Here is a 6,547-nt window from a genome sequence, read left to right as displayed (position 1 = left end):
TGCCCTTCCCAGTGCAGAGCTCAGCATGGAGGAGATTTCCCATCTGCTTTTCCCACTTGGACAGTGCCCAGGAGAGGCAGGTCTGTACAGACATTATTGCCACTTGCTGCTGTGGGCTCACAGGAGCTCAAGGGCAGCTGAGCCCCTCTGGCCAGCCAGGACCAGCCCCTTGCTGAGCTGGAGACCTCAGCTCAAGGGAGAGAGGCTTCTCACTAGCACAGCCTCACTCCTCAGCTTCCCTCCTGCACTCCTGGGGTGCCCCAACTCCCTTTCCCACCAGCAGGCTTTCCATGCTGCTATTTGATTTTTATTTTTCACTACTATGTTGGCACAGTCCATCTCCTCCAGTAGGGCTGATGGGATCAGGAGTGGAAAAAAAGATCTGCTCTGGGTGATGTTAAATCCAATAGTTTGTTGGGTTTTAGGTTTTTTTCCACTGGGGCAAACCCCCTCTGCATTTCCAGGTGCTGCACCAAGCACCCAGATAGATGCCAGGAGGGGAGCCATGGGGAATGGACACATGCTCAGGTCTTGTCCCCTGGGCTTCCAACCTTGGGCGAGGCCAGCTGGATCCTCACATCATCTACCACTGTGTGGGCCGCAAATGGAGTCCTGGGAAAGACCCTCCCTGACTGTGGTGGGCAATGGGTGGGAGTGAGAGGGACATCAGCCCCCACGTCCACCCACCGAGCCAGCAGCATAGGACAACACCAAACCAGAAGCTTGGGGGAAGACAAGAGGGTGCTGATGCTGGTGAAATTTAGCTGCTCATAAAATCCATTTCACATTAGTGCCAAGATCTTCTCTGTCATAGATAGCGAGCCGGGGCTGCACCTTATGTGGGGCCAGCAGGCAGTGGGGGATGCCCATGGCCAGCAGGAGGGAAAGCTGGAGCAGAAAGCGGCGAATGGTGCACGGTGGGGTGGGAAACTCCAATCAGCTGCTACCCCTCTCCCTCCCCACCACCTCGCAGACAGGGCTGAGCTGGTGTCCTCCTGCTTTTCTTGCATCTTCCGCTGTCACCCCCCAGGCTGAGAAAGGAGGATGGCACCAGAGGATTCTTGGAATCGGGTTCCAGCTACCTCCCTTCTACTAGTTTCAGTTTCACTTGGTTGTAACTGTCGGTTTGTTTTAGGTTTTACCTGTGTCTAAGAGGAAAAAAAAAAAAAAAAAAGGAAAAAAAGGAAAAAAAAGAGAGAGAAAAAAAGGAAGAAACCCCCATAGCCAACAAAAGTTTTTTGCTGCAAGTGATTCAAGTGGGGAAAAAAAAATAACGTGTGAGGCTTTACAGAGAGGAATAGGAGAAAAAAAAATAAAACAACAAAACCCATAAAAAATGGAGAAAAGAAAAAAGAAAAGAAAACCCGCATAATCCAAATCCAAGAAGAGCAAAGCCTATTTTTGTGTGTTTGAAAGGAAAACACCAATTCTGCCAGCTGAGTAGAGAGCTAGATACTAAGTGTAGATTTCCCTAGAAGTACCGTGAGGTTTTATAACATTGTCTGGTTTTGTTTTCCTCGTGTGTTGTGATAAGTCCAGGAACTAAGGCTAAGGGGTGATCCCCTGGTATATTGTTGTTTGTGGGGGGAGGGAGGGGGTGGAGTTTGTTATTTTTTTTTTTCCAGATTATTTTTTTAAGTGTGTATTTGTGCTTATTTTTACGTTATCCAACTGTACATATGCATTTAATCAGTATTTCACTGTGCTCTAATTACTGCACTCAGAAGCACTGCACAGTCTGAATCCCGGAGAGCTGAGAGAGTGAAGGGGGAAGGAGAAAGCTGCTACCTGAGCAGACAGGTGATTCCTATTTTGGGGAAGCGGGGTGCTGACCCCCCCTTCCCTCACTCCAGCCCGTTGTGCCCATTCGAGGCTGAACTAGAAGTCAAAAAAGGGATGGGGTGAAGTCAGCCAAGGCTGGGATGCCCAAAGGGGTTTCAGAGCTGGAAGCCTCGCCTTTGAACTATTTTTGGATGCCATGGAAACTCCCAGCCTTTCAGCAGCATCTTGCCCAATCCCTGGAGGCCCCAGTGAGAGTTGATGGGCATGTTCATATCACTGGGAGAGGACCACATGCCTTGCAGAGATATGCTCTAGGTGTCTCTAGATATCTTTATGGTTGTGGGCCCCGTTTTGGTCTCAGTGGTGCAGCTGAGCTGATCAGTTTTAGATTTTTTCCATGTTGCCCCATCCTCTGGGGAGGGCCATCTCCCTGTTGAGGGTGCAGCAGCACTCCTGCCTCCAGGTGACCTTATGTGCTGGGCATACTGAAGCCCTGAGAGCAGTCCCATTTCCCTGGAGGACCGTGACCACTGAGTTCAGTGGGAGCATGAGCAGAACCATCAGCAGGAGCAGGTCCAGGTGGCCCAAGATGTATTTCCTTGGAGCTAAGGTCAGTTTGGGCAATAGGGATTTAGTGTTGGGCTGTTCCTGCCACCTGGGGGGGTTCAAACCCCCCTGTTCCTTTTAGCAGGAGCAAAGCGAGGCTTAATGTTTTGTTTCTGTCTTCGTTTGGCAAACTGAGTTTTCCCCTTTTCACCGGATCTACACACCCAAGATTCATTGAGAGTGAGAATCACTTCCTCTGAGGCCACACTCAAGAGCTTGGGTTGGCTTCAGGTGTTCAGTGAGGAGTCTTGGTGCTACTCGTTGGTAGTTTTAGTCCTGTTGGGTCGAGATGCGGAGCTAACAAGTCCAAGTTGTCTTTGGTTCCCATTCTGGCTTAGTTTTTAGTCCTTTGTTTTTTCCTTCTTTTGGTGAGGCCACATTCAACCACCAAGTTTCCATCTTCTGAGTGCAAAGAACCAGGGCTTTAACAAAACATTTCACCAGCAATTCAAGAGGGAATTGGAACCATTGTGGAGTTTGCATTGTACGGCCTCTGTAATTACGTACCTGTCTGCAGATGAGAGGCTGAATTTTGCTCCCATCGAGTCAACACAGGTTTTTGTTGTTGTTGACTTCACTGGGAGCAGGATTGAGCCGTACTATATATATAAATATATATATAAATATATATGTGATATATATATAATATTATATGTGTAATATTATATATATATCAGTGTAATATTTACAAATAAAACTGTGATCTCGTCTAGAGAAAAATGTATTCATATTACCAACTGCTCTTCCATATTTATGTATCATATTGTATCTTTTTATTATAATTATTATGATTATTATGGTTATTATTATTATTATTATTGTTATTATTATGGAATCTTTCTTGGCACCTTTTGGAAGCCACGTCAGCCAATACTCCAATGAAGTGCTGAGGATCTATTTTCACAAGAATTCTACTGGTCTACTGTATAAAAGAGAAAAGAAAAAAAAAAAAAAGAAACAAGCAAAATACAGTTCAACCCTTAATTCTGTACCTCACGCCTGTACGTTTGCTGCTCCAATTTTGGGTTTTATTTTGCGTTCGTTTGTTTTTAACGGATCTAATTTAAGTCTCCAAGCAATATATAAAGATGTAAATAGTAAAGCTTATTTATTAAGATTGTCATCTTTTTTAATTTATATTTACACAATTGTTCATCTAATTTATTTTTTTTTCAATACAGTTTTTAACAGTTGTCCTTTTTTGGTTCATGATGTTTTTTAAATCATTTTCACAGAATTTCTTTATACAGCTTTTTCTCTTTCTTTTAATAAGCAACAACTTCCTCTGGTCTTTCAAAAACAGGTCATGTTTCACTCAAAAAAAAAAAAGTTATGTCAGATTCATCAGAAATATTTTGCCATTGTTGATTCCTATACCCTAAAGTTCTATATTATATAAATATATAATACCTTGTATGCTTAAATATTTAACTGTGTGATTTTGTATATATCTTCATACACATGCTCACACACATATGAGGGTTAATGTCCCCAGATGTTGGGAGAACAGAGAATCAGAAACACAAACAATATAAGCTTGTATTAAAGAGTTCTGAACTGGACCCCTCGCTCTTGCCACGTCTCCTTTGCTTTCGGTCGAGCCAGTCCTGAGCAACGCCCCTGGGGGTACCCAGTGTGGGCCCTGAGTGGCTGTGGGGTGCCACATCTGGCTGCACAGCTGCTCAGCATCCTGCTCCAGCTCTTGGCTTTTGGGGCAGGGGGATGAAAACCGCTGTGTTTTGTTGGAGGGTGCAGAGGGTGGAGGGAGGCAGCGCTGGCCAGAGCCCTGTGAGGACATTTCACCTCCAGTGGGTTTGGCTCTGCCAACGGGGTTCAGGTACCATTCTCTCCAGGCAGGTTTTGGTGGAAGTTTTGGTGTAAGAGAGCCTGGAAATCAAACTTGTCCATATTCTTCTTAGCTTCTTTGTCACATGCAGAACATGTTCATCAAAAAAAGCCACTCCCAGTGGGAGCCTGCCTTGGCTCAGGGGTATCACCTAGAAGGGAAGCAAGGCTGAAAGCAAGTTTTGTGCAGCCAGAGAGCTGATGTACAGAGCCTTTGGACACATGAAAAAAGAGACAAATAAAGATAAATCAATCTCCAGTGGTCTAGAGAGAGCTGGCATTGCAGTCTCACAGAATCACAAGGTTGGAAGAGACCTTCAAGATCATTGAGTCCAATCCGTTCCCTGACACCTCTGGTCCCCACCAAACCAAGGCCTTGTGAGGTGTGCACCAATAATTTGTGTGTCATCAGGACAATATACTGAGGGATGAGAATATATATTTTTTTTCTGAGAATAACTAATTTTATTTTTTTCTGAGAATAAATATTTTTCCCTTTTCTCTGGCATAAATAAGTCAGTAAAAAAAAAAATGTTGTGCATTTTACCTGTGAAAAACCACTGCAACATATTGAGCAGGGAGAGACAGAAATCTCCTAAGCAAGAATGCATTGTGTTTTCTATACCATCCTTGTCTTTGTCAATGCATTATTAATGGAGTATAAGTGCGTCACACACAGCCCTATCAATAGCACATGCTGTAGATAAAAAGGCCCAGGAATGAAGGATTAAAGGGGCTGTGTCTATAGCAATGCACAAATCAATTTGCTGTGTGTTGAGCTATCTATTAGGGATTAATAAAGACCTGAAGGTGGGAGCAGCCATGAAGGCAGGGAGCAGCAGGCAGCTCACTCCTGCTGGGCTCTGCTCAGCTCCACTCCTCCTGCACGTGTAAAACCACCCCGGGATCAATTGGAATGCACAGTCAGAACAACAGTTTCTATGCCCAGGTTATGTGTTTTGTCTGGAGATAAATCACTAAAGGAATCTGGGGAAATGGCTCTGAATTCATGTGGCAAAATCCTCTCCCAGGCCAAAGTCACTGCTTCTCAGACAGGCATGGCTTCAGTGTCTGGGGCAATCACAGAATGGCTTGGGTTGGAAGGCACCTTAAAGATCATCTTGAAGTGGGAAAGTGAAGCTGTTAGCAGCAGAAAAAAATCATGTCAAAAAGACACAGAGGCTTAAAAAACTTCCGTAGGAGGACTGGAATATAAAGAAAACAATTCAAAAGTACGAAAAAAAAAAAAAAAAAAAACCAAACCCAAAACTCCTTTCCATGTAAACAAGGACATCTGAAAATCAAATTAGTGTTCAGGCTGGCAGGTTTGTGGCGATGGGTTCGCTTGCTTGCACACTTATAGACACACAAACCCAGCAAACCCTTTCTGGTCCAGCACTACCTTTTCCTGGATTTGTTTATTCCACCTCCTCAGTTTTTCAGTTTCTAAGGCACACACATCTGTAAGATGAAGAAAAGTGAGTGGATCTGGGGCCGAAATTCTGCTTTTTGCTGATCATTAACTGCCACAACACTGTGATGGCCCCACATTCTTGCCTCTGCCCTGGATTGGAGTAACAGCTGCCTACATCATGCAAGTCAACAACTGGCCTAAGTTCTCTGATAGAATGCAGACAAAGGACCAGGGTCTTCATTTTTTTTAAGTACAAGTGAGGCAATACTGTGTCAAAATAGTTTTAAAGGTCTTGACAATCTTTTGGCTGACTTCTCTCGGGCCTGGGGAGGGTTGTTAGTGGTTAAAAACAATTTCCATTATTTTTTTTTTTCAGATAAAAGGTTATTCACAACTTTTTGATAATTTTGCTTATGATGAATGAAGAACTAATCCAAAGAGCAACATCATCCCTTGTAGCCACCTTCCTTGTCCTGCTTTTAAGATGTTATCTGCCAGGTTTTTTATTTATAAATCACTTCCCTAGTTATATGTTTTTTAAAGAAACCTAAGAGCCCAATACCTAAGGTCTCTGCTGCTCTCCTTCATTCTCATCCAGCCCACAAGGATGAACCAACTTATGCTTCAACTCCATTTGCAATTTTGATGAAAGAGTTGAGATATGGGGATGGTTCTGGCTGAATGCCAAAACCCACCTGTGTCTTTGGGCAGTCACCTTGTAACACAGACCTGTTCTTTTCCACACACCACCCTAATAACATGGATTTTCCCAAGCCCTGGTGCTGCTATGTTTCCACAGTGTCTGCTAATAAGGCTTGGAGAGATGGGAGGGTGGGCAGGTGCAGGGAAGGAAATGGGAATTCTTTTTATTGCACACATTATTACTACCTCAATGCTCAA

Source organism: Melozone crissalis, unplaced genomic scaffold, assembly GCF_028551555.1.
Source record: "Melozone crissalis strain CALT ecotype California unplaced genomic scaffold, PUWL_Pcris_2 ptg000041l_1, whole genome shotgun sequence".
In the NCBI taxonomy this organism is placed as follows: Eukaryota; Metazoa; Chordata; class Aves; order Passeriformes; family Passerellidae; genus Melozone; species Melozone crissalis.
The sequence above is the reverse complement of the archived record's forward strand: the minus strand, read 5'-3'. Positions refer to the sequence as shown.